Source organism: Schistocerca piceifrons, chromosome 3 (genome assembly GCF_021461385.2).
Source record: "Schistocerca piceifrons isolate TAMUIC-IGC-003096 chromosome 3, iqSchPice1.1, whole genome shotgun sequence".
NCBI classification, from domain to species: domain Eukaryota; kingdom Metazoa; phylum Arthropoda; class Insecta; order Orthoptera; family Acrididae; genus Schistocerca; species Schistocerca piceifrons.
In genome coordinates this window covers 902,077,259-902,104,837 of record NC_060140.1, presented here as the reverse complement: position 1 = coordinate 902,104,837, position 27,579 = coordinate 902,077,259, and the positions used below count along the sequence as shown (strand labels likewise).

At 40.1% G+C, this 27,579-nt stretch overlaps 1 protein-coding gene across 8 annotated transcripts in view; it reads left to right on the top strand.

Moving 5' to 3' along the window:
• The window catches only part of LOC124788276 (longitudinals lacking protein-like), a 552,769-nt gene that overhangs the window by 420,399 nt on the left and 104,791 nt on the right, over nucleotides 1-27,579 (top strand). The window lies entirely within an intron of this gene.

Here is a 27,579-nt window from a genome sequence, read left to right as displayed (position 1 = left end):
TGTAGTATTATTAATACATTAATTCCAATAACGAGTCCTTAGCAAGTTCTGTTAAAAAGAACTTAATAGGGATACAATTGTACATAGTTATATAGTTGAATTTTGAGAATAAGAATGAGAAATAATGTAACTGTTGGTTACTTGTACCAAGTATTAATGCAGGATGTATGAATCTGATTATAATGAGAACAATTACTGATCTGTAATGATTACTTCCTTGAGAGACTGATAATGTTTCATAACAATTATTAAATGACTGTTGAACTCTTCAAACATAACTGCATATAGGTACTATGCTAATCATAATGATGAATGATTAATTAATTACATTGCAGAAATATAGGTTACCAAACTTGTAAAGAAGTCAATATGACTTCATTTCAAATTAATTAAGTAACTGTGTTATGTGTAATGGATAGAGAACGTGAGCCTTCAGAGTTGTAGAATGAGTCAACTTATACACAGATATTAGAGAAAAAACTCCTAGAAACTTTGTTTTTGCTCTGTATTCACAAGAAACTGTCACTGTGTGGCTTAATACTAATTGTGCTTTTGCCATCTGAATATAACTTACTAAATTAGCTAGTAAAATATTTCTGCTTTCTCAGCTATATTGAATAACTGCTGCTTATCTCTCATTGGTAGATTGGTATTTAAAAGAACACCCTGGTATTTTTCAAAGAAAATCAGTAGCAGTTATGTATAGCTGTTACAGTACACTAATTCTAGTCATTTACCTTCACAAAAAATACTGCTACTTACCACAACAGGAACATTAAGTTCTTGAAACTATATAAATAGATAATTTGTGTAGCCCACAAGCCAGTGTAAGAGCTCAAAGACCTTCAAAGAAGACTGCAGAAACATGTGGTTAGTTGCTTTACATAATATTCTTTCTGGCCAGATATTCTGAATAATTGCTTTTATGTGGCATGTAGCTAACAAGAATTTTCATTTATTTTAATCTAGTGTAGTCAGATGATTTGTAGAAAGAGTTGCTGATGATTCGATCCACTTCAATGGCAGGGCAGTCAGCTTTTCTGACTGTCACTTGGAGGCCCTGGATTTGGTTCACGGCACTACCAGGAATTTTTTCTTGGTGGGGCATCTGGAGCTGCAAGCACTCACTAGGTCAATGAAGGCACTGCTGAATGAGAAGTACCTGCTCCAACATCTGGAAATTTGACAATAGTTGGTAGTGTGGACCACATGTCCCTCCACACCACACCCAAATGACAATGCTGGCAGATGACATGGTGGCTGTTTGGCATGTATGGAACATGTAGTCCGTATTGGCTAGTGATTTATAATTTTAATTTTTGTGTCATTTTTTGGGGGTTCCCAGTTTCTTGCTTTATGTTAGATGGGAACTTGTTGAATAGCCTACCTTTGCACCAAATTATACAGGGTGTTACAAAAATGTACGGCCAAACTTTCAGGAAACATTCCTCACACACAAAGAAAGAAAATATGTTATGTGGACATGTGTCCGGAAACGCTTACTTTCCATGTTAGAGCTCATTTTATTACTTCTCTTCAAATCACATTAATCATGGAATGGAAACACATAGCAACAGAATATACCAGCGTGACTTCAAACACTTTGTTACAGGAAATGTTCAAAACGTCCTCTATTAGCGAGGATACATGCATCCACCCTCCGTCGCATGGAATCCCTGATGTGCTGACGCAGCCCTGGAGAATGGCATATTGTATCACAGCCATCCACAATACGAGCAAGAAGAGTCTCTACATTTGGTACCAGGATTGCGTAGACAAGAGATTTCAAATGCCCCCATAAATGAAAGTCAAGAGGGTTGAGGTCAGGAGAGCGTGGAGGCCATGGAATTGGTCCGCCTCTACCAATCCATCGATCACTGAATCTGTTGTTGAGAAGTGTACGAACACTTCGACTGAAATGTGCAGGAGCTCCATCGTGTATGAACCACATGTTGTGTCACACTTGTAAACGCACATGTTCTAGCAGCACAGGTAGAGTATCCCGTCTGAAATCATGATAACGTGCTCCATTGAGTGTAGGTGGAAGAACATGGGGCCCAATCAAGACATCACCAACAATGCCTGCCCAAACGTTCACATAAAATCTGTGTTGATGAAGTGATTGCACAATTGCGTGCAGATTCTCGTCAGCCCACACATGTTGACTGTGAAAATTTACAATTTGATCATGTTGGAAAGAAGCCTCATCTGTAAAGAGAACATTTGCACTGAAATGAGGATTGACACATTGTTGGATGAACCATTCGCAGAAGTGTACCTGTGGAGGCCAATCAGCTGCTGATAGTGCCTGCACACGCTGTACATGGTACAGAAACAACTGGTTCTCCCGTAGCGCTCTCCATACAGTGACGTGGTCAACATTACCTTGTACGGCAGCAACTTCTCTGACGCTGACATTAGGGTTATCGTCAACTGCACAAAGAATTGCCTCGTCCATTGCAGGTGTCCTCGTTGTTCTAGGTCTTCCCCAGTCGCGAGTCATAGGCTGGAATGTTTCGTGCTCCCTAAAACGCCGATCAATTGCTTCGAACGTCTTCCTATCTGAACACCTTCGTTCTGGAAATCTGTCTCGATACAAACGTACCAAACCACGGCTATTGCCCCATGCTAATCCATACATCAAATGGGCATCTGCCAACTCCGCATTTGTAAATATTGCACTGACTGCAAAACCACGTTCGTGATGAACACTAACCGGTTGATGCTACGTACTGATGTGCTTGATGCTAATACTGTAGAGCAATGAGTCGCATGTCAACACAAGCACTGAAGTCAACATTACCTTCCTTCAATTGGGCCAATTGGTGGTGAATCGAGGAAGTTCAGTACATACTGATGAAACTAAAATGAGCTCTAACATGGAAATTAAGCGTTTCTGGACACATGTCCACATAACATCTTGGTGGTGAATCGAGGAAGTTCAGTACATACTGATGAAACTAAAATGAGCTCTAACATGGAAATTAAGCGTTTCTGGACACATGTCCACATAACATCTTTTCTTTATTTGTGTGTGAGGAATGTTTCCTGAAAGTTTGGCCGTACCTTTTTGTAACACCCTGTATAACTCCACTTCGAACATTAAGCAAGGAATCAAAGTTTACATGCAAAGTACTGTTGTGTATTTTATTGTGGCTGTGTAGGTACAGTGCAGCTGAAATTGGTTCTTATTATAATCGGCAAATCATAATAAGGAATAATAAGTATTATGAAATGAGTATATTATTTACAATGCTGTAACACACCTGCTTCCAATATATTTATGAAAAAATTAATTTAAAATAATTTTAGCACTCAAATGCAGTTGTTCCAAGCAATTAAATGAGATTTTTGTCATATTTCAAGAACTTTAACTTTAAAGAATAAATTCTGCTGGTAATTGTTGATTGTGGTAATTCTTCATTCTGTTTGACAGCAGAAGTCCTAGATTTTCCGTTTATTGATAATGTATACGATGTGGAACATGTTGTACACCTTTCAGATACATTCTGACATCCATCTTACGTAATTGTTTTCTTTTGTTAACAATTTTGACTTCCAACCTCTCATATACTGGTGATGACAATTACTGCATTACAACAACTTACAACCCATAACTGCACTCTCTCTTTTGCTTCGGCGTAACATCAACCTTTATATGCATTAATGACAATGCATTATTATTTGGATATTGTTACAATTTCGGTTTTTCATAGTTTGCAATGAAAACAAGTTTGTTCAAATAATTTTAATGATTAGAATGACAAAGTGCCTGGTAGCTAGTTGTTTACAGGACAGTTACCACAGCAATAACCAATTAGAGAATGAGTTTGATCACACTCAAGGTCTGTAGAAAAATGGTTACACCTTGTGTCCAGTGCACAGTTGTCATATCACTCTGCTACCATTGCTGCTGTGGTCAACAATTCTGACCCATTACATAATTGTTATGATTTGTTCTTACACACTTCAGTTCTCTCTGTAGTAATTTTTTAATGAAATTTTCTTAGGAAAATAGTGAGACTATTAAGATCTGTTAAACAGAAGACAATACTACAACTAATGGGAAAGTATGAGTGTACTCACTAAGGAACTTCACTGTATTATGTATTGCTTTAACTCTTCTTACATAATTGCGACTGTAAAGTTGAAAGTTAACCCATGAACATAAATATGTAACTATGCAATAAACATTCATTGTGTACCATGTTGTTCAGTAGACAGGTGTATCATATATTTCAACTGGTGAATCTTGGTCTGTCACAATGCAATGAGCAATTATTTACTTTACACAATATTCTTAGTACTCATTTCTGCTGAATAATTACTTTATTTGGTTTAGATGCTTTGTCTAAGAAGATGATATCCTAACACTATAGGCAGTGAATGTATTGTCTTTATGTTAAAACAATGGGAGATGCTTTTGATTACAAAACACGCTCAACTGAGTTTTTTTTATCAGTTCCTCTGTGGACTGACCCGGTGTTAACTTATTATCTAGCTATATCCCAAGGAATTAAACTCACAGTATTTTATTCAGTTTATGATGATTAATGTCTACTTATGGTACTAGTAGAGCATTTTTAGTTGTTTGAAATTATAGAATATGAGTCTTTATGAGACAAAGGCTTAATATGTTAACTGTGAACCAAGTGCAGTTCTATTCATGTGTAATTTGTATCCTGGTAATGAGGATACCTTGTAGACATATAATGCTATTTTAGACATACATCATTAATCAAATTAAATGGTTTGAAATCACATGTTAAAGACAGAAAGCAAAGGACAGATCAATATGTCTCAGACAGCATATCATGTAATACAGTATCATCTGAACGGGAGTCCCACAGTGATCTGACCTTTTGCCACTGTATATCTAATATGTCAGTGGCATTCCTTCACCTGTGTGTAAAAAAAGTAACTTGACAGTGGTACAGATTATACAAACATGTCAACTATAAAATCTCAAGATTTTAAACATGGCTGAAACAGCAACTGTTGGAATTCTTCACAGTAAATGATAATTGCCAAACAGTTGCAGGATATAGATTATTAAATTTTTTGCTAATGAAGGTGTCTTCCTGTTTAGGTGTATTTTACTTCTGATGTTGGTATATTTAGATATACCGAAACCGTGGTCAAGGATTTTAATAAATCTTTATCCTGGAACTGTCTGGCTGTTATCATTTACTGTGATCAACTACAAAACTTAAGAGTGTTATGTGCTAACCTCATTCTCAACTCTGTATGAACAAATAAGAAAAACTCACTTCATCAAACCACAAGAACATGGAAGGCATAGTTATTGCACATAACTATTAGATTGCAAAGCAAGTATAATCCTGCAAGTTCATGGCTGTTCCGTCTAACATAACTGACGGAGTAACAGCTTTTTTCATTCTAGTAGCTCTGGTGCTAGTTTTACAAAGATGAATGTAGCTTTAGTTTGCACAAACAGCTAGGAGGAGTTCAACAGTTATTAATGGAATTTCAAACAGTTGTGTCACTTTGTTAGTTTATAGTTTCACTTGTTTGACATTCATGAAGGTTATCTTCCACAATTGGACCTACAGAATGTAGTGAATAAATGAATATATATGCAACTGGCTGAATGGGAATAGCATATTCTCCTGACACTAAGAAGGAAAAAAAGTCAGCATTTTGTGTCAGGTCTGAAACTGATTGTCATGAAAGAATGAAAAATATGGTAGCAATCCTGTCTGCAGGCCAACACAGTGAGAGAGATTTTTGAGTGAAAGCAGGCAGGACTCAGCTATTTGGTTAGCTTGTCCACACGATGGTGCCATTTCAGCTTATTCTCCACCCACACACCCCTGAACTTCACACATGGAGCCCCATCCAGTGCACAGGATTTAAATGAGATAGCAGCAAACACGAAAGAATACACGGCATAGTGTTTACATTCTTCTACCTTTTCTTTTAATTTATTTGCTGACGCAGAGGTTTTCGTGCCAGTATTTACCTTTGTGCCTCGCACAAAGCATCCCTGTGTACGTATGTTCGATGGCAGACGTTAGTTGTGGCAGCACCTACCAACATTTTTCAGAACTTCCGCTTACTTTGCACTTGATTCTAAGCCGCAGGCGGTTTTTTGGATTACAAAAACCAGAAATAAAGTGCAGCTTAGATTCGGGTAAATACGGTATGTTCAGCATTGTGCTAGATGCAAAAATGTTGTCTTTTAGTTTTAGAGGCCTCTCTTCTGCAATCACAAAAGCTAGAATAATTCCCATATTAATTCTCCAAAATGTTTGATGACACAGGAAGAAGAGAGATCAGTCATTAATTAGACATCAGTTGCTTACTTCCATTTTTGTGTATTGGTGTTACAACTGCATACTTAAGTCTTTCACACAATACATCTTGACTCATCAACTGATTACAGAGGCAACTCAAGGATGGCCCTTTCAAGTTATCACAAGATGTTAGTACTGTCACTGAGATACCATTATAATCAGAATAATTACTACTTTTTTTAGTCACAATTGATTTTTGTGATCTGTCTAACATATGAGTTGGCAAAAGTGATGTCTGGCTTTGGAGTATGAATAACATCTCCAAGTAAGCGTATGGAACTGCATTTGATTGACAATTTTTTTTTTTTTTTTTCACCTGTGTTTTCAGCTACTGTCAGGAAGAATTCATTTATTTAGTAACCAAGGGTTTGAACCTTGCAATACTGTTTGTTGTGTATTTTTATATGTTGATTAGAACTAGTCCTTTACTTTAAATTAAGCTCTCTCTCTTCCTATTACATTATATTTTGATTCAGATGCTACCCACTGTTTATCATGGTTTCCACTTTAAATGTCTCTGGCCGATTTTAAAGGATAACTGACTTCATAAAGTGGGAAGAATATTCTTAGGAAAGGATTAATTTCTCATCCTCTTTGTGTCTTTAGTAAACTTCTTCCCATTTTTCACCCTGTTAGTCATTTAATGGGATATTAAAAAAAAACCTGCTTACCAAGCAGCAGCAGAACACATGCAAGATTTGGAACCAGTGGCTCCTTCTTCAGGGAGAAGGGTTGAAGGGGAAGGAAGAGGGGTGAAGGAAAAGGACTGGAGAGGTCTAGGAAAAGGGGTAGGTTTTGGTAAAGTCACCCAGAACCACAGGTCAGGGGAGACTTACCACATGAGATGTGAAGGAAAGAGGAGAGAAGCAGTCTTTTCTTCTCATCCTCTACAGTAAGTCTCCCCTGAAAGAGGAGAGAAGGAGTCTTTCCTTCTCATCCCCTATGGTAAGTCTCCCCTGGTCCATGGTTCTAGGTGACTTTCCAAGACTCTACCCCTTTTCCTAGACCTCTCCAGTCCTTTTCCTTCACCCCTTTTCCTTCCCTTTCAACCCTTCTGCCTGAAGAAGAAGCCACTGACTATGAAAGCTTGCAAATTACAAGCGTCTTTTATGTGTGTGTTCTGCTGCCACTTGCTGAGTAGATTTTTTTATCTATCCCATTAAATAATTTTGTCAATAATTGTTGTTTTTGCTGTTAGTTAGTTTCATGTTCTTTGGATCATTTGCATGATAGATCATAATGACATGCAACAAGTCATTTTACATTTTCATCACAAATTATTTTGAAAAAATGCCAACATTTGGATCGTTTATAAGTTTTTCTCTATACATTAAAAAAGAAGAAGAAGAACAAGACAGAAAGACAAGTGTGAGTTAGTAATTTGTACCTGCAACCTTTTACAAATTAGAACAACAGAAGTTCTTCCTCAGATTTGTCGAGGAGAAATATTTTCATTTATTTTCAAATTTACTTTGATGTCTGTGAGACATTTTCTATCACTGTGTAAGACATCAAAACTTTTGGTTGCAGGATTGTGCACCCCTTGTAATCTAACCTTCCCTCACATCATTTGTTGATTGTCACTGTCTTTATGGTTAACTCTTTGAATAAGCTTCAAGAGGAGTAAGATCTAATACAAACACTTTACTTATCTTCTTTTCTTGTTATTGGCTTCAGTTTTTCGCATTTAGGGGCTGTTTCTTGAAGCTGAAATTTTTAACATTAAAGGTTTCATCATTCCCATTGATGTAATAAGTTTTGAAGTAAGCCTGTTCAGCTTTTCTGTTTTCTACGCTATACTTTATTCTTTCAATTTTTCTGTATCACACTGTCTTTTGAATTTTCACATTAACAAAAACTAAAATTACGTTTTTATTCCACATCACAAAAACACATCCAATCACATCAGAGGTATGCCCACTACTACTCACTCGGCAGTGATAACAATATTCCAAAGGGTTTACAAATTCTCTTGACAAATGAGTTTCTATTAATTTATTTTATCATTCTATAAATGAATCCAGAAATGAGCATAAAATAGTACCAAATTTTGTAATTAATAATACAAATTTTAAGTTTGCCAAACACTTTGTAATTTCAAATGTTTCTAAAAGAAAATAATTTCAACTGTAAATTCAGAGCTAGTACATATCGATTGTAATAAAGAAAATAAAGTAATTTCTTTTTACAGACTTTAGTTTGAAATATAATTCATTGTGTGCAAATTTATATCAAATTCCTTTAGAAAAGCAGCTGAGATGATATTAACCTATTCAAAATTTGAGTATATTCCTGGTATTGATTACTTCTGTTGAGGAAAAGTAATGCTAGAGGCAGGGTGTCGCTTTACACTCTTTATGTGCTAAAGACAATCTTAACATGGAGTAATTAATGTCATTGTCCATTCTGGAATTGTAATTATGTACATCCTTGATCCTTGTTCCTCTTAAAATGTAGTGGATTATTAAAGAAAAAAACCATTCTTGAGAGGATAAATATACTGTGAAGCAGTAGTCAGAATGTCCGCCTCCTTAAACAGATGTGTACAAGATGATCATTGATGAGCACTACATCTCATTCTTACAGCACATTTTTTAACAATGAAGAATGAAGACTTTCTTTCTTAAATATGACTTACCCCAGAACATTATTCCATGTGACGCTGAATGGTGTCAACTTACTAATTTTTGTCTCCCCAAGATTTGCATGGATTCCAAGTGAAAATATGGCTGAACTAAGCTGTTTTAGCAGTTTCAAAGCCTGCTTTATCCATTTTAAATTCTTGTCAATAGGACACCTAAGAATTTTGAAGTTTCCACCCTATTTATTATTTCCTGCCATGTGTTATGCCTACTTTTATGACCTGATGAAGCTGTGGATTCACTGACTGCTCTGAGAGATGGCTGATTGGAACTACAATGTATGAAACATTGGTTCACTTTCTTGGAAGAATGACAAAAATGTATACTTAACCATAAACAATCCATTGCCATGGAAGTGTATCAAATATTTACAACTTTCTTTGAAATTAAAGCATCACTTGATGCACACAATTACAATATCTTCTCTTGAATTAGTAGTTCAACATTTACAAAAGTTCAGTTCCATCTGAGACTTGATTAGCACTGGTGTCCTAACTATATGATGTTGACTTGAATGAAATTTTCGCTCTGCAGCGGAGTTTGTGCTGATATGAAACTTACTTGTAGGTTAAAACTTTGTGCTGCACCGAGGCTGAAATTGGTATTTGTACCAACAAGCACTGCACTTATATGAGATTTCATTTCAGTCACAAACAGCATGTTATACACACACTGAGCCCACAGCAATGTTCACCCAGAGCTGGTCAGGTTCTGTAGGACCTCCAAAAACACACTATTAGGTGTGTGTAGTTAGTATTCTTATTTCATCCAGGTTACATCTAAGGCTGTAATTTCAGTCTTCAGCCAAGCTGTTCCCTGTTCCACATCCTATATAATAAACTGATCCTCTTTGTCAGAATCCTTGGACAAATTCCCTTTGTCCTCGGTCATCTGGCTAAGGCTAGCTTCACAATACTTGTGACCTGGTGCCCTGTTCCTAACATGACCTGTTCCATCTGACCTACACCCCTGGCATGACTACTGTCTAGCAGTAAGACTCATTTGTTCCTTCTCTCTATTGGTACAGACCTAGTCTTAGTTTCTTTGATAGAAGTCTGCTGCACCCTACCGTGACCTACAGCTGGATGAGGTTCTTTACTTCAGGTAAAAAGTCAAATTCATTTTATACCATGAGCTCAAATGTAGACAAAAAAGCTGAAGAGCTGTTCCCCTTTCAGGCATCACTTATAGCCTTTACCCAGTTTCCACAATCTTTTCCTACTTTCAACCACTCTAGTACAAATTTTGTGTAATCTAATTCAGCCTGAAGGGCACAAGTCTTAACCTCCTGTTTAGTGATCCTCTTGTCTCTTTCTGCAGAGCCTAAAGTTCCATGGAACAGCCTCATTGAGTTCCCCATTCAGTTCCCCACCAATTTCACCTCAGTGACACCCCAACCCATGACCTACATGTCTAACCAAGCTACAGCAACATCCATATTCATGCCTTGTGCAGTTTCATCTTGTAACAGACTACTAGCATGTGACACTGCCATGTCATTTATGGAAGAATCTTGTGCATGTAGTATAAAAACATTACTGAATTAGATAAACATTACATTACTAAATATTTTCCACAGAAGGTGATGTTCCCTGTATGCCACTGCCACTATAGCATGTATTTAGATCAGGTTATGTTGTGTTTGCTACACAAACAAAAAGTAAACAAACTTTGTAGGAAAATGTAGCAATGCACTTTGTTTGTTCTATCATCTGGATCGATGAAAAGCTAGCCATTGTATTATACAAATGACACTTTAGAATGACAATACTGCAGTAAATGCTTAGCTTTGTTGTTCTTGGAACTCTGACTATTGGCAATATTTGATAATTAAAGTAAAAATTGGTATGCTAAAACTTCGACTGCTGCACTAAAATATATCTTTTAAGTAACTAATACTTTTACAGCAGCTTTTTAATCGCTAAAATAACAAAATTTAATGATGGCAGATGTTTACAGCATCAATGTTCAGTGTATTCAACTTATAAAAAAGCATCTTCAGATCATTTGATTTGTTCTACATCTAATATGTTAAGTCGTACTTTGAAACATAGTTTTAATAAACATATCATGAAAAGGATAGATTGCTACTCATTGTACTCACATAGTGGAAATTGCAGACAGGCACAACAAAAAGACTTATTTAGCAGTCTTTTTGTTGTGCCTGTCTGCAACTGAACATTTCCACTTTATAATGAGTATCAATCTATTCTTTTCATAATATTGTCATTATTTCATCCTGAATTTTCCATTGGTTTATATTTTTAATAAAAGTTATACAATAATTTACGTTATTTGCCATATATTAATGTACACTGGCCATATAACACACGCTACTTTTCATAGTTTACAGAAAAATATACAATTTTCTTGTTTGAAATGAAAATATCATACACAAATTCTTCAGCAAATAATAACACTTTTGCACTGAAAGGTTAAAGAATGGTCCGCTTTAGTGATCCAAGCTTCTTTCTAAATATGTTTGTGCCTTAATGCTTACTTCAAATTATACATTGCTGTTTGGACACAGAGTTTTAAAATGTGCGTAGGAAGCTTACAATTTGCTCTGCATCTTGCTGTATTTGTGCTGGTAATGGAAGGTTTCAGCGGTATGTTAGTTTTTGTATAAGAATTTCTAGGTCTCATAAATGTGTGGCGCCGATGAGGTCAACACCAGCATTGATATACATACGTCTTTGGACTCTGAGCATCATCTTTGGATTCAACATTGTCTTTGGGCTGTTCTGCCATGATCAGTTCTTTGTGAGCCTTGCATGTATTTAGGTGAATAAATGAACTACTGCTGAATGGGTGTTGTTTAGTGTAACCAATCCGAACTTCTCCCTCACTGTTAACCCCGAGTTGTAACGTCTTCCGTTTTCACCATTTTACTGTGTCTGCGACCTCTGCGTCAGTTATCTTCGTGTGTATTACATTGACACAGCATTTGAACAATGACTTCAGCCCAGAGCCTAATATCGGATTTTGTGATCAACATGCATTGTGTTGTGGGCGATGTGCACCCACCAGGACTGCAACACGATGCCTCTCACTCGATGATTCCGACGATTTCGCTGGACGTTTTCGAGCCTGCAACAATAAGTGAGGTTAGCAGTGTGCATGACTCCGGCTATCAAACGTCTTTGTTCCCGCCACATGTGCCCTTTCTCATCGACTGTGCAGTTACTTCTTACGGATCTCTGTGCAGTGCGGGACCAATGCCGATTTCTGCAAATGCTTCGTCGGACAACCTACTACTGCTAGGACAACATTTGCCACACCGAAATCTGTGCAGTACCACGCGGATACCTGCCACGTGGCCGGAACTGCTTCGTCCTCAGGTCAACCTCCTCAGCATCTGACCGTGCCCGCACCTGCCTCAGTTCAGCATCAGCACATTCCCTCCTACTTTGATACCTTGTCCTGCAACAGGAACAATTACTTGTTATCTGTGCCTGACCCCCACCTCCGTCCCACCGCTATGCCTTGGTGTTTCATGCCACGACATTCACCTTATCCACACACTATTTTGAGTGGAGTGACTATGAACAGTGAACATTCACACACCCCTCCCATGTTTTACATCATTTCCCACACTGTGCTTCTGGACAGCCCACATCTCCGCAGCCTCCCTGCAACACAGGTGGCGCCAGCTCTGATCATACATTGAGCATTCCACAGACTAACATGCATTGTCAAACTTTGAACGTTTTCTCACCTGTCACCCCTGCACCAGCTCCAGTTGAGCTTCCGCTACCGTTCTCAGCACATCTCGATGCCTCATCTGCATCGGCCTTCCGTGTTGTGACAGATCGCGCTCAACCACAACGGGTCACCTTCACGCTACCACCCGAACAGACGTTGTTGCCACATCCCTTGGAGGCACACTCTCCTGGAATACTACAGCAACAACAACTTCATTCAGGCAGTGCCACGACGAACTCAACTCAACCTGTTCTTCTGAACATTCTACAATGCTTACCAACGCTGCCGCCATTTAATCCAGACAGAGCTACATCCTGGTTCAAAATTGTAGACGAAGTGTTTGACCATTACTAACTCAACGAGTCAACCAGGTTTCTGTGCCTCATCACCCACCTGCACGACCAGGAGGACTGGACTGCTGACCTGATCGATGCCCCGGACACGTCTACCCGGTACACTCTAGCCAAAAAGACAGTTCTACGTTGGCTTGCACCCTCAACTGAGGCAGCAATACGGCAAGTGCTCCACGTCAAGCAACTAGGCAATGACAAACCTTTCCAGCTCTGGAGACGGCTACATGCCCTGGTCAGCACTGATCTACTCTCTGACACTGCTCTCCTTGTCATCTGGTCAGATAAACTCTCTCCTCACATCCACTTTGCTCTGGCTCAAAGGTTTCCCGAACCTGTCAAACAAAGAATGACAATTGCTGACAAGCTACATGATGCATCACTGCTCTATTTCGCCAGCCACTACCCACTTGACAAGTCTCAGGTTCAGGCTCATTGTCTTGAGGCTGGATACGGCTGGGGTCGTACTGTGCCGACCGTTCCGCACACTTCGGGAAGCAGTAAACAAGCAACTGGAACGTCACCGGCATCGCCCACAGTCATGCCCCCTCCTGCAACTGAACCTGCTGTGGCCTCCAAACCTTGGCCACCGCCACTGGCAACAAACGTTCCACAGGAAATGCAACTGCACTATCCATACTGTTACTTCCACACATGGTTTGGTGAGGTGGCACGAAACTGCAGACCACCCTGCTACTTCCCAAACGCCAGTCGCAGGTAGGTCCCAGTGCTGCCTCCTGCACACAACATGACAGGCACCCCACAGTGCTCCATTCTGTATGGGAACGACCGGATAATTGCTGATGACTTTACATTAAAGACATTTTGTCGGGATACCTTTTCCTACTGATGTTTCGCTACTGCCTATGTCCTTAGCGTCGTCGAACATCCGCCCTCGTCATACTTCACAGCAAGCTGTGAATTAAACTAAACTACAATGCTCGGGTTCAACTTCCCATGTTGTCTCACTCTCGGCAAACTCGAGCGGACTTTTTTAGTGTGCAAAATTGATGAACCTATACTATGCATTGACTTCTTGCAACACCACAAACTTTCAGTGGACCTAGTGCGAAACACCGTGTTTCATCATCTGTCCAAGACTCACTTCCCCTGTGCTCCGTCAAGCAACCCCCCCCCCTCCCCCTGTGACACATTGGACCAGGCTCATCTCATCCATACATGCTTGTCTCTGTTGACAACATTACAAGAAAACACGCACAAGTGCCTTGTTGAGCTTGAACACACCGCTCACCTACGCAAGGAAAACTTTGAGCTCTCCCTCTGGCTCCACAAAACACAGCTCCAGCTCTCTGATGCAGCAAAGGAATTACAGACGCTACAGCAAGGACAAAGGAAGGTCAATAAGTGCGACGAATCTGCTTGCAGTCACAGCAATCGAGCCTCCATGGGTTTACCTGCCGCTACCCCTAATACCTGTGCTATCAAGACTGCCACAATATGTACTGACAGTTCCGCAGGGCCACATCCTCCTAACATGGCAGCGTTTGACACTCAGCTGGACACAAGTGCGCATGAGCGATGAGCGTCACGTGTTCCCGAACTGATGGCTCTTACCCCACCACTCGCGGACAGCACCTCAAACTATGCAACTTCGGCTCCTGCGCGCCGCCGTATGAGCACCACTGACAACACAAACAGTGCACTTATGCCAAGCGTTTCACCCGTGACCATGCTGCCACAGGCCATGCCCTCGGACAATGAACTCACTAACGGTTCACAAACTCTACTGAGCTCACCCGATCACAGTGCCACTGCTTCGGGCCGGTGGCCATCTTCTCGGGTTGACTCCTGGGACACTTTGCCGCCTCGGCTTCCGTCGGATCCACCGAGTGGCTCCGAACACCACGACCATGCCTCGCCTGCCCCGCCCACCACACATTGTAAACAAACCGCCTCCCGTGCCTCCGGAAACATTTCTGTCATCACCAACGGCTCGGTTCACAAGCTTTGCCTCATGCCCGTAAACCATCTCGACTTTGTCCCGAGCGCCTCTCCGACCTTAAAAATCAGATTTCTGAACTACTAAGCTCCAGCATCATTGAACCCTCTGCCAGTAGCTGGTCTACACCCACACATATGACACCCAAGAAAGACGGGTCCTGGCGCATGTGCGGAGACTACTGTCGACTAAATGCACGAACAATTATGGACACCTACCCCATACCCAACATCGCCGACTTTACCAGTTCCCTTGCAGGTGCCACCACGTTCTCTGTCATTGATTGCAAATGGGCCTACTGCCAGATCCCCGTGGCACCTGAAGACATTGAGAAGACAGCAATTACCACCCCGATTGGGTTATTTCAGTTTCGAATCATGCCCTTTGGTCTGAAAAACGCAACCCAGACCTGGCAACGCTTCATCAACTAAGTTCTATTCGACCTAAATTTCTGTTTTGCATATCTTGATGACATTCTTGTGTTCAGCTCCTCCGTCGAGGACAACATTCAACATGTGCAAACTGTTATGAACACCCTCGCAGCAGCAGGCATCGAGACCAACCAGGACAAATTGCAGCTACATCAACCCGCTGTCACTTTTCTTGGTTTTCGGGTCTCTGCCGACGGCATTTCACTGCCCCCTGAGAAAGTACAAACAATACTAAACCTACCCAGACCTTCGTCATTCAAAGAGATCCGGCGCTTTCTGGGGTGGTTAATTATTATCATCAACATCTACCTCAGGCTGCGGAGATTCAGGCTCCACTGGCGGATGCCTTGGCAGCCACCAACACTTCTGGATCTCGGCCCATTCCATGGACCCCTGACTCTTTCACTGCCCTCAAAAATCTTCTTGCCGAGGCCTGCATCATCGCGCATCCTCATACCAATGCACTGCCTTTCATCACCACAGACACAAGCGATACTGCCATCAATGCTGTCCTTAGCCAGGCGATTGACAGCCAAACTTCACATCTGCAGTTCTTCTCGCACAAGCTCACCAATGCACAATGGAAATATTCCGCGTTTGACAGGGAGTTGCTTGTGGTCTTCGAAGCAATCAAGCATTTCAAGACTGACATTGAGGGATGTGCTTTCTATGTTTTAACAGACCACAAACCCCTGGCTGTGGCCATTACAAACCCGCCAGCTGACCCGCCTCCTCGCCGCTTCAGATACATGGACTTCATATCTCAGTTCACCACCGATGTCAGACACATAAAGGGTGCTGACAATATAGTTGCTGATTTCCTTTCACGAGTCAATGCTGTCCATTCACTGTTAGACCTCTCTGAACTGCCTAACCTTCAACCCGCTGACGAGGAAACACAAAACCTGATTTCAGACTCTACTTCTTCACTATACTTCGTCCACACCACCTTCCCTGGCATTTTTGGTGAGATCTGGTGCGATGACAGTACGGGCACATTATGCCCCCTCATCCCAACCATGCTCCGTCGAGCTGTCTTCAATGCATTGCATAATTTAGCCCACCCCGGTGTTCGTGCATCCGCCCGCCTTGTAGCAGAGCACTTTGTGCAGAGAAATGTCAACCAGGACTGCCAGCAATGGGCACGTTCCTGCGTCGCATGCCAACACTGCAAAGTACACAAGTACACTTCACCCCTCTCGGCTCCTTTTCAATCTGTCCTGGGCGTTTCCAGCATATTCATATTGACATTGTCGGCCCTTACTCCCCCTCTAATGGCTTTCATTATGTTCTCCCATCTATTGACCGAACAACTTGCTGGGTCGAGACTGTCCCCCTCCCCAATATTATGGCAGAAACTGGTGCTCGAGCTTTTGGCGAGTCATGGGTATCGCGTTTCGGATGTCCAGCTATCATCACGACTGACCAGGGCAGACCATTTTAAGTTTACCCTCTTCAATGGGATCTGTAACATTTGCAGCTTCCGGCGCATCCATACCACAGCATATCATCCGCAAAGTAACAGGCTAGTGGAGCACTGGCACCGCACTCTCAAAGCGGCTCTTCGATGCCACAACTCTCTACGGAGGGAGACCCTTCCCCTTGTGCTACTCGGCATTCGTATGATCCGTATGGAAGACCTCAAAGGCACAACAGCCGAGTTTGTGTACAGCCAGAACATTGTTCTCCTGGCGAACGTCTGAGCTCTTCTGCTTCTCTCCCTCAGTCTGACTTACCTTCCTTTGTTGACTGCATCAGATGCCCCTTCATCAACCTCCATATCTCTCCGCCCACCAGCCATTCCCGCCCTAAGGTTCATGTCCCGAAATCTCTGGACAATTGCGAGTACATCATGCTCCGAGATGACACTGTCCGTGCTCCCCTCCAACCTCCATATACCGGCCTGTACCAATTTCTCTGGCGCTCAGCCAGCACCTATGACATCCAGATGAAAGATTCAGCTGTTACAGTCTCTCTCAACAGACTTAAGCCACTCCCTCCACGTTGGACTTACACATTTGATCGAGTGACTTCCAGCTCCAATCGTCGAGCTCTCCTCCGACCACTCCCTCCATGTTGGACTTACACACTTGATCGAGTGACTTCCAGTTCCAATCGTCGAGCTCTCCTCTGACCTTGCCCTCTACTCTGGTCTTACGTGCTCCATTGAGTGACCACATGCTTCCCACATCGAGCTTACTTATGATCACGCCCTACCCGCCGGGCCCTTCGCTGCTCCCTTCGACCTCTCCACCGTCACCTGCACTGCCCTGTCGAAGTTTCTCATGCGCCCCCATCTTGAACATGCCCTCGCTCGAGGTGTTTGCTCCTGTCCCCCGGGACATAATACATGACATCTCAATAATACTGCATGATTATACACTGTTCGTCATGTGTTCCTCTTCATCCAGTGCTCATGACACAACCTCCATCATTCCCTGCCACCTGGTGAAATGTGTTCCCCTCCCACCCGACATCGACCTGGACATGCTTCGTGTGTTCACCACGCCCACTGGAGACATCGTCGTAGTCACTCCGTTCCACCTGCAAACCGCTGGCCTACCTGTCGCCGCACGACCAGCACGCTCAGTACGATGCCCGGCTTGCTTCAACGACTTCCAGGTTTGGTGGCCAAACCTTCCTTCATTACATCTACCCACACAGCTCCCCGATGACGCTGTTGAGCTGACCATGCTCCGGCTCCCATGGACCACCCCTGCTGATGCCTTAGTCACCCCCCCCCCCCCCCTGCCTCTCAAGAGTACCGCGTACTGCTATGTGGCGCCGATGAGGTCGGCACCAGCATCGAATGCATTTGTCTTTGGACTCTGAGCATTGTCTTTGAGCAGTTCTGCCATGGTCAGTTCTTTGTGAGCCTTGCATGTGTTTAGGTGAATAAATGAACTACTGCTAAATGAGTGTTGTTTGGTGTAACCAACCTGAACATCTCCCTCAAATGTAAAGGGGAAAAACATTATTTTCAAAGTGTGTCAAAATGACACACTTTTTCTGGTGATATACTTGTTCCTGTGTATCTTCTTCAGCAGTGTTGGTTGTCTCGTAGCTTTTGTTAAATTCTGCAAGAAGCTTCTGCCACAACAAATAACTGATTAAAAGTAAATGTGGTACACTATTTTCTTGGTATCCATGGTTGTAGCACTAGCAGGATACCCATTGCAAATGTTAAGTTTATGTGTATCTTCCAACAAAATTTTTGTGAATATTTAGGTCTAAAATGTTTTCAGTGTTTGCTTCTGTCATCTCCTGATCATTGCTAGTTATTTTTATGTTGTTAAGTTCTATTGATTTAGTTTGAGCTTCTATCATCCGGTTTTTTTGTGACTTTTTTTTAGTCCCTGCTGACTGAAGCAGGACTCATTCTCTCAGAAGTGTTTTGCCACTCTCTGGATTTTTTTCTGGCACTTTGTATTCAATTTCAGTTTACCTATCATCCACAAAAAAAACTGAATGAGCATCAATAATAAGTGGTAGAGCATCCATATAGAATAGAACATAGAAACCCTATATCAAACCCTGTGGGATCCCTCAGGAAACAGATTTTCAGAGAAATAATTGCCAGAATTTGATATTACAATTATTTTTTGTTCCCTGTCTGTTATGTATGAAGTGACCACTGTAAAGCACTGTCCCTGACTCAATACATCTGTAATCTGGGAAGAAGTAAGGAATGATTCTCTGAACTGAATCCTTTTGTCAGAACACAGAATTTTTGTGTGGCCCCTTTACTGTTATCTTATGTGGATCTTATCTTTTATGTAGATTTTCTAATGGCTTTCATAATTCCTTTTTTTTCTTTGTTAGAAGCCTATCTGGTTTTATAATTTATAGAACTGTTTTCTGCAATCTTTTAAAACTCATAAGAAAAGTCCAGTGGAATAGTTATAGAGCTGTATTTTCATATATCTTTGTCAATACCTTTCTGAACAATGGTTTAACCAACTCATATTTCAGCATGTACGTTTACAACATATGTTTCCATGTATCAGAGGAATTTCAATGAAACCGGCAATGATCCCTATGTCCACATCTCATTTGTATTATATAATAATGACACGGTGAAGGAACAACTAAAAAGATATTTCAGACCACAGTGAGGTGTATTAAAATCAAAAGTGCATTTGATCCTCTGCAAGAAAGTCAAAGGGGTACAGTTATCATTAACACATTTCATGTAAAACATTGCAGTAAACCTAAACTATTTGTAAGTATCAGTTTAGCTCATCAATCCTCTGCAAGAATGTCAAAGCGGTACAGTTTTCATGAACTCGTTTCATGTAAAACATTGAAGTAAACCTAAACCATGTGTAAGTATCAGTTTAGCTCATCAGTAATGTATATAATTATCTATAATACCTATGGAACTTGCTGGATGAAATAATACATAAAATAAAGGAAAGGTAACCACTCGCCTATAGCTGACTGATCTATGGTGCATAAAAACACTCAACAAAAAACAGTATTTACATTAGTTTTTTTAGCAGAAGTATCTGCATTCATACACACAGACACCCGAATGTACACACCTGCAGCCATGTGTACTTCTACCAGAGAAAGAACAAGATTATTTATTTATTTATTTATTTGTATACTTGTTCCATAGATCTGTACATGTGAGCAAGTCACTCAGATGTGGAATGTGTCAATGCACGTAATAAAATACATAGAATAAAGACATTGTTATAGTATTAATAACAGTGCACAAAAGTCACTTATTAGCTTAAAAACTAGTCAACATAAATGTGAAGATAGCAGTTTCATATTTAGGGCATTATTGCATCTATTTTAACCTTGAACAGTAATCAAAACTCCCCACTTTGGGTTTAAAAGTGACCCAAAAATGGAAATGAGAAAAACAGGAATTTTTACATTAGGGCATTATTACATTAGTTTAACAGTAAACAGTGTCAAAAAATTTAAAAACATCTTTCCAATCTGGGTTTTACTTATTTCTCTGAAAGAATTCCTCTAGTGAATAAAGTGAGGTCTCAAGTAAATAATTTCTCAAGCTACGTTTAAATACTGCTGTACTACTCCTTATACTTTTGATGCTGTTGGGTAGGGAATTGAAAATTTTCGTTCCAGCGTACTTTACCCCTTTCTGAATAAGTGTCAAGTTCTTTAACTCACAGTGGAAATCCTCTTTTCTTCTGGTGTTATGTTCATGATGTAGGCAATTTGTTTCATACAGAGTGGGGTTATTTATTATGAAGCACATCAGTGAATATATGTACTGAGATGTTGCTGTCAGTATTTCAAGTCGTTTAAAAAGATTTCGACATGAGGTTCGTGGGGGTACACCACAAATGATTCTTATTGCTCTTTTTTGTGCTGTGAGGATTTTCTTTGCGGCAGGTTTATTGCCCCAGAAGATAATGCCATAACACATGACTGAATGAAAATAGCCAAAGTAAGCTGACTTTGAGATGGTAATGTCATTGAAGCGTGACAAAATTCGTAAAGCAAATGTCGCCGACGTCAGCCGTTTTAGTGTTTGTAGAACGTGATGTTCCCAGTTCAGCCTACTGTCCCCGTATACGCCTAGGAATTTTGATAAGTACACTTGCTTTATCATCTGATCATTCTGTGTGATAACTATTTCTTTTGGGTTTTTGTGGGTTGTCTGGAACTGGATAAAATTGGTTTTCTTCAGGTTTATTGAAAGGGAGTTAATACTAAACCAACCCAGAACTTCTTTAAGGGTATCATTGGCCTCAGATTCTAAGTCAGTAGCTGACACATTATTCACCACAATGCTCGTATCATCAGCAAACACTGTAAATTTACACTGCTTATTGGTGGATAAAGGCAGGTCATTAACATATATGAGGAACAGCAAGGGCCCAAGCACTGATCCCTGTGGCACTCCATGCTGCACAATTCCCCACTCAGAGTCCACTGTATATTGTGATACACTATCTGAAACATCTAGAATAATCTTCTGCTTCCTATTTTCGAGGTACGATTTTAACCAGTTCCCTACAGGTCCTGTAATTCCATAATGACAGGCCTTCTTGAAGAGTATCTGGTGATCTACACAGTCGAACGCCTTTGATAGGTCGCATAAGACACCAATTGGCAGCCTCTTGCTGTTTATAGACTCTAGAATATCATTTGTGAATGAGAAAATTGCGTTATCTATTGAAACTCCCTTTTGAAAACCAAACTGCTGACTGTTAATGATGTTCAGATCACCAAGGTGTGCCACAATCCTGTTGTACAGAACTTTTTCTAGGACTTTTGAAAATGTTGTTAATAGAGAGATAGGGCGATAGTTTGACACATTTGTAGCATCCCCTGCTTTGTACAGGGGCCTGACAACAGAGTATTTCATTCTATCTGGAAACACTCCTTGTTGCATGGATGTGTTGCAGATGTGAGACAAAACTTCGGTCACTTCACTACACCAAGCCTTCAACAGCTTGCTTGAAATATCGTCGATACCAGCAGAATGTTTATTTTTCAAAGACTGTATGATTTTTTTGATTTCATTGGCAGTAATGGGAAGCACACTTATTTGACTGAAAGGTTCTGGAAAATTATTTTTCATTATACGGGCAGCTTTATCTACAGAACCATGGCAACCTATCTGTGTTGGGACAGTTAAAAAATGTTGGTTAAAGATTTCAGCAATTTCCTCACTATTAGTTATCTCTGAGTTGTCAACAGTTAAAACAATATTTTTGTCTTTGGTGTAGTTTACAGTCCCTGTTTCTCTCTTTATCACATTCCAGATTGTTTTAATTTTATTTTCAGAATTAGTAATTTCAGATGCTACACACATACTTTTAGAGTTTTTAATTACTTTGGCAAGAATTTTACAGTAGAGTTTATAATGTTTTAGCTGAGCAGGGTTGTTAGAAGTCTTTGATGCTATGTAGAGTTGTCTTTTTCTCTGACAGGAGGCTACGATGCCCTTAGTGAGCCATGGTTTCTTTGCAGCCCTTGCAGGTTGGACTCTGTATGACTTTTTTGGAAATACACTTTCAAAGATACCTGCTATTTCATTTGTGAATAAATTGTATTTTGAATTAGCAGTTTCTGCTAGATAAACAGGTGTCCAGTCAGTATGCTGAAGACATGATCTGAACGTTTGAATAGCTTCCTCACTTATTTTCCTTATTGTTTTCCATCTAAGTGAGGTGTCACTCAGAGGAATTCCCAAGCTGTTGAAAGTAACTCGTTGTCCGTCATGGTCAGACAGACCATTTATAACCATTTCAATATTAATATGGTTGACTTTACTCTGATCAACAAAAACGTTATCAATGAGAGTACTGGAAGAGGTTGTGGTTCTGGTGGGCGAGCTAACCACGGGAACAAGGTTGTACGTGCCCATGAGATTTTCAAACTCCACCTTGCAGGGAGAATTAACCAAGAAATCTATGTTAAAATCCCCAACAACTACCATGCCCCTATTTCTTCTACTTAAGTACAACAAAAGAGTATCTAATTGTTTAACAAACACTTTAAAATTTCCAGATGGTGCCCTGTAAACTGCCACAACTGTTAATCTGGAGACAGTGTCTGGCACCTCTATAGCACATACTTCAAAATGTAGCTCGAAGCAGAATCTTTGTACATCTATTGCCGTGAACAAGACATTGTTTTTTACATATACAGCTACTCCTCCTTTGTCCATATAGTTCCTTCAATAAGACGTTGCCAAAACATAGTTGGGAATAGGGACCACTTCAATACCAGCAGTGATGTGGTGTTCTGTTAGACACAGAATGTGGGCACTGTTTATACCTTTTGTGTCTTCTATATTTGCTGTGAACTGATCCAGCTTGCAGTATAGGCCTCTTATGTTCTGATGAAACACTGTTAACTTTTGTTTGTCTTTAATTGTATTGCTGTTTGAGTGAACTTTCGTTTGTGTATTAATTACTTGTTGCAGATTTTTGTTACTGGACCAAATCCTGCTAGAGTTGGCAGAGTTCTAAAGCTAGTGGAAATATTGTTTTCTGTTGTGTCATTCTATGCTATAGGCTAGTGGTTGCCTTTCCTTTATTTTATGTATTATATAATTATCTGTTTTGAAGATTGGAAATATTTGTTAGTAGGATGATAACTAATAATGCTCAATGTAACTATGTTGTTTTTCTTACAGTTCGTACATAACTGCCATTCTTTGGTAGGGGTCAAGACAGTGGTTTACATTTATATGATATTTCTGGGGGAAAATCCTCTGTTCATGGAAAAATGTGTATGTTCATGAAAAAATGTTTATATTTCTTTGAAAAAGTGTCAAACATGACGAGCTACAATTTGTTAAAAGTCCACTTACAGAACACAACTTTAGAATATCTGCATAACTAACCATATTAAAACTAAAACAATGGAAAATCCAGGATGGAATGTAACAATATTATGAGAAGGAAAGTTGCTATTCACCAAGTAGCTGAGATCCTGATTCTCAGACTAATATTAGGTTTGTGCATAAATTGGTAGCGTTTTTGTTTTGAGTGTTGGTATTCTGGTTCCTTTGTGCTTATTTATCAATTGTCATGTTTTGTTTGTTGTTAATGTTGCTATTTGAGTTTAAATTTCGTCATTTAGTCATTTGGATAAAGTGAGTGGAGATGGATGCTAAAAAATTGAGTACCAAGTGCAGAAATTGGAACATTTCCAACAGTTTCTCCTGTTTGACTTCAGGAGAGCAGTAACAGCAGCAGAGGCAGCCAGAAACATTTGTGCTGTGTATGGGGATAATGCCACTGGGCTGAGCATGGCAATGAAATTTTAAGGATGATAATTTTGACATTAGTAACTCTTCACTTTCAGCAAGACTTTCAGGGTTTGATGAAGATTGTTTAAACATGTTAATACACAATTATTCATGTCAGTGTAAGAGAGAACTGGCAAATGTGATGAAATTTGCATGCAATGGGGAGGGTTCAAAAATCAGGTGTACGGGTGCCGTATGCTCTAAGCCAAAATCACAAATATCAGTAGGTGGCCTTATGAGCACCTTTGCTTGCTTGTCATCAATTGGCTGTTGAACAACACCAAACTTTCCTATCCTGTGTCATTACTGGTGATGATAAATGGTGTCTTTATGCTAACATACAGAAAAGAAGGGAATGGTTGAGTCCAAACGAAAGATAATGTTATGCATCTGGTGGAACAGTGATGGTGTGTACTACGAATTGCTTCCACTAGGTGTAACTATCACTGCTGACATTTACTGTCAACAACTGAGATGTCTTGTAGAGGCAATACAAGAGCAATGACTGTGTGAAGTGATGCTACTCCATGCTAATGCCAATGCACATTCTTCTAGACTGACTAAAAACACTATACAGGAGTTGGGTTAGAAAGTCAGTCTGCACCCACTTTGTTCACCTGATCTTGCATCATCATATTTTCACCTTCACTCTCCACTGAACAGCCTTCAAGGAAGTTCCTTTCCAGATAAAAATGCATTCTGAACATGGCTCGACAAGTTGTTTGCCTCACAACGATACCATTTCTACAGTTTCTAACAACAAGAGAAGCAGTGCAAAACTGGATAGCAAACTCCACACTTCTCTTACTACAGTTGACTAACTTGAAATGCTTAGCCAATCTTCTTCTTTGGACACACAGCTACGTTGATCTCCATAACTTCTTCTCCAAAGAAATAATGCTGGTTAGACAAGCCAAAAAATTACTATCCCTCTCACTTGAAATAACTCGGTACTCTCATACTTTCAGTTCAGCTCAGGTGTATTTTCCTTTCCACAAGTTTCATATACCGTATTTACTCGAATCTAAGCCGCACTTTTTTTCTGGTTTTTGTAATCCAAAAAGCCGCCTGCGGCTTAGAATCGAATGCAAAGCAAGTGGAAGTTCTGAAAAATGTTGGTAGGTGCCGCCACAACAAACTTCTGCCATCGAATATATATGTAGCGCTACACAGGCATGCTTTGTAGGCACAAAGATAAATACTGGTGCCAAAACCTCCACATCAGTAAATAAATTTAAAAAAAAAAAGGTGGAAGACGAGCTTTTTTTCTCCATCCCGAGTTTTGACCACTGCATTTTCATACATTATCCAACGAAGTAAATACAAATCCCGTATTGTTCATCTTCGAATGTAGCAGAATTTCAATGTACTATGAAAATCCGACATGCAAGACTGTTTGGGATGTTTGATGGCCAACTCTACTTTCTGAATTTTTTCCTACCTGTGAGAAGAGATGGTTGCTAATAGGAACCTGTTGAAATGTGAATCACATGCAGTATTCTCTTCACCATAAGAATAATACGAATATCAACATTTTGCCATGTATTCTTTCGTGTTTGCTGCTATCTCATTTAAATCCTGTCTGCCTAATAAACTACGAAACTAGAGTGAGACAACAGCAAACGCGGAAGAATATACGCATCGTGTCATGTTTATATTCATATTATTCTTATGCCTAATAGTGATACAGTCAGAAATGAAGCACAGCAACTGACTAGATTTTTAATTCTAAGATGACTCTAATTTCTGTGCAGAATTTGATGTACTAAAGAAGCCGCCGCAAAAATTTTCAAACGGAGAAACATTTTCGTCTAACTCTCGTTCAGAACATGTTCTATCATACGCAGTCTATTATTTGGTTCTTGTTGATCATTATCAAAGAAAGCAGCAGTGTAAGTAACAACAAATAGCAGTCTCTTGCCATTGTTTCGCTAATGAGACGATTACTCTCTCTTTTTTTTTAATTGTAAGCGGCGGTAGCGCGCACAAAAGCAAGTCACGCCGTGAGCGGCGACAGGCCGTAAACACGCACTATCAGAATGCGACAAACAATGTGTGACACAGTACAGTAATGCATTTTCAGCTTTGAGTGACGTAAACACCTATAACAGAGAAAACAGCACTTATCAGATCAAAGCAAAATCAGCAATCGATTCAAACCAGACGAAGCACGTGAAAAAGGAAGGGTACTCGTATAAATACGGACGGAGCACCTGACGCATAGCAATGGCTACCTGGTAAAGCTTAACTGCTAAGCTTACGACTCAAACCAAACTACTGTAGCTCTATCGTCATTCATTTGACCTAAATTGTGTCTCATATTACAATGGACAAACTTTGTTTCGATTTGGAGGTGCGGCCTAAAACTTTACTCTCCCCTTGAATTTCGAGTCTCAAATTTCCAGTGCAGCTTAGATTCGGGAAATTTTTTTTTTCCTTTATTTTGAGTGTCATTTTTCAGGTGTGGCTTAGATTCGAGTAAATACGGTAAGCATACAAACTCTTGCAAGTCAACTACACTGATACCCATGAGATACAATTAAATATAATCACAATTGCCTGGTTTTAACAACCAAATTATTTATATACGTCCCATGTGTGTTGCTTCGTTCAGAGCTAAGACATGAAATAAGTTAAAATTCTTTGGTCAAATGTCAGTTTTTATGTTTTTTTTTTTTTTTTTTTTTTTTCAACAATCACATTCACTAACACAGCAAAGAATAGTGTTTAATTACTCCGTGTCCTTTCGCAAAGCTTCTTTGGCTCTTGTGGCAAACACTTGTTGGCATTGTTTGACTGCCCCGATTATTGTCTTCTCATTACAAACTTTGAACCTGCACACAGAAACCAGCGGTGCAGTAGATACCTTTTTGTTCTCTTACTTACTTTTAAAATATCGGGTGTTGAAGAAGGTGGAAGGCTGAGTGTCTCTAGAATTTACACCAAAATTCTTGAGTTACTACATATCCCTCCCCTTAGCTCGAACATGCGAATTTTATACATATTCATTATGTACTTTAATATCTCACATAATGCTAATTTACATTTTAATCAGTATACATTATATTTCATTTAGTAATTGCGTACTTAAAAACAACCCCGTTTTCAAGAAGGGACGTCGAACAGATGTGCAGAACTATAGACCTATATCTCTAACGTCGACCAGTTGTAGAATTTTGGAACACGTATTATGTTCGATTATAATGACTTTTCTGGAGACTAGAAATCTACTCTGTAGGAATCAGTATGGGTTTCCAAAAAGACGGTCGTGTGAAACCCAGCTCGCGCTATTCGTCCACGAGACTCAGAGGGCCACAGACACGGGTTCACAGGTAGATGCCGTGTTTCTTGACTTCCGCAAGGCGTTCAATACAGTTCCCCACAGTCGTTTAATGAACAAAGTAAGAGCATATGGACTATCAGAC